General features: G+C 43.9%; 1 pseudogene; it reads left to right on the forward strand.

Annotated features, from left to right (window-relative positions):
* Window positions 1–245: 245 nt before the first annotated feature.
* On the forward strand, window positions 246–1,937 carry LOC101605656 (annotated as a pseudogene).
* Window positions 1,938–2,424: the final 487 nt, after the last annotated feature.

Here is a 2,424-nt window from a genome sequence, read left to right on the forward strand (position 1 = left end):
AGCCTAAAGACCCCGGTTCCTGGCTTGGTTCCCCAGGTCCCACGTTAGCCAGATGCACAAGGGGGCGCACGCGTCTGGAGTTCATTTGCAGAGGCTGGAAGCCCTGGCGCGCCCATTCTCTCTCTCTCCCTCTATCTGTCTTTCTCTCTGTGTCTGTCACTCTCAAATAAATAAATAAATAAATTATTTTTAAAAAAATAGACTATGGAGACACCATTACCCTCTGTTTCTCCGCTGCACCGACGTCGACGTCTTACCTGTTCCCACTTGTTTGCCGCCTCTAGATAACTGTCTTTAATATAAGAAAATGGAAACTGAACAACCAGAGGAAACCTTCCCCAACACTGAAACCGATGGTGAATTTGGTAAACGCCCTGCGGAGGATATGGAAGAGGAACAAGCATTTAAAAGATCTAGAAACACAGATGAGATGGTTGAATTGTGCATTCTGCTTCAGAGCAAGAATGCTGGGGCAGTGATTGGAAAAGGAGGCAAGAATATTAAGGCGCTTCATACAGTCTACAATGCCAGTGTTTCAGTCCCAGACAGCAGTGGCCCCGAGCGCATATTGAGCATCAGTACTGACATTGAAACAATTGGAGAAATTCTGAAGAAAATCATCCCTACCTTGGAAGAGGGCCTGCAATTGCCATCACCCACTGCAACCAGCCAGCTTCCGCTCGAATCTGATGCTGTGGAATGCTTAAATTACCAACACTATAAAGGAAGTGACTTTGACTGTGAATTGAGACTGCTAATTCATCAGAGTCTGGCAGGAGGAATTATTGGAGTTAAAGGTGCTAAAATCAAAGAACTTTGAGAGAACATTCAGACAACAATCAAACTTTTTCAAGACTGCTGCCCTCATTCCATCGACAGAGTTGTTCTTATTGGAGGACAGGGTTGTGGAGTGCATAAAGATCATCCTTGATCTTATATCTGAGTCTCTCATCAAAGGTCGTGCACACCCTTATGATCCTAACTTCTACGACGAAACCTACGATTATGGTGGTTTTACAATGTTTGATGACCGCCATGGTCATCCTGTGGGATTTCCCATGCGGGGAAGAGGTGGTTTTGACAGAGTGCCTCCTGGTCAGGGTGGACGTCCCATGCCTCCCTCTAGATGAGATTACGATGACATGAGCGCCCTCGTTGAGGACCTCCTCCTCCTGGCCGGGGTGGTAGCAGAGCTTGGAATCTTCCTCTTCCACCACCACCAACACCCAGAGGAGGAGATCTAATGACCTATGACAGAAGAGGGAGACCTGGAGACCGCTATGATGGCATGGTTGGTTTCAGTGCTGATGAAACTTGGGACTCTGCATCTGCAGCTTTTGTACATGGAGCCCATCAGAATGGCAAATGGCTTATGAACCACAGGGTGGCTCAGGATATGATTATTCCTATGCAGGGGGACGAGGCTCTTACAGTGATCTTGGCGGACCTATTATTACTACACAAGTAACTATTCCCAAAGATTTGGCTGGATCTATTATTGGCAAGGGCGGTCAGCATATTAAGCAAATTCGCCATGAGTCTGGAGCTTCCATCAAAATTGATGAACCTTTAGAAGGATCCAAAGATCGGATCATTACTATTACAAGAACACTGGACCAGATACAGAATGCACAGTATTTGCTGCAGAACAGTGTGAAGCAGTATTCTGGAAAGTTTTTCTAAGACTAGTGAAGAACTGAAGGAGTCCTGCATCTGTTTTTTTTTTTTTTTTTTTTTTTATCTGCTTCTGTTTAAAAAGCCAACATTCCTCTGCTTCATAGGTGTTCTGCATTTGAGGTGTAGTGAAATCTTTGCTGTTCACCAGATGTAATGTTTTAGTTCCTTACAAACAGGGTTGGGGGGAGGGCATGCAAAAAACTAACATTGAAATTTTGAAACAGCAGCAGAGTGAGTGAACTTTATTTTTTGTTCATTGTTGGTGGTTTTAAAAAAATTCCCCCCGTGTAATTATTGTGAACACCTTGCTTTGTGGTCACTGTAAACATTTGGGTGGAGGGGACAGGGAGGAAATTAATAGTCCACATGTCCCTGGCATTTGTTCAGAGCAGTGTGCAGAATGTAATGCTCTTTTGTAAGAAATGTTTTATGATTTTTAAAATAAATTTAGTGAATCTAAAAAAAAAAAAAAAAAAAGACTATGGCTTACATCAAAACCCAAAGATGTTTTAGATATACCAGAACTATAAAAGAGCTACCATAGAGTGCACTGATAGCCCGTGATAAAAGTTTTTCCTAGCTACTCTGTCAGCCAGAAGGGTGAAATTTAAAAATCTGAAGTATTGGGCCTTGAGAGGCCAGGATGTGAAGCCTAGTGGAACTTCCTGAGCCTAACTGCCTCTGCCCAGCTATGACTCAGCAGGGGCCAAATGGCCTCTGGCCTGCCACTTCCACACAGGAAGTTAG

The sequence above is a fragment of the Jaculus jaculus genome, chromosome 6 (assembly GCF_020740685.1).
Source record: "Jaculus jaculus isolate mJacJac1 chromosome 6, mJacJac1.mat.Y.cur, whole genome shotgun sequence".
Taxonomy (NCBI): Eukaryota; Metazoa; Chordata; class Mammalia; order Rodentia; family Dipodidae; genus Jaculus; species Jaculus jaculus.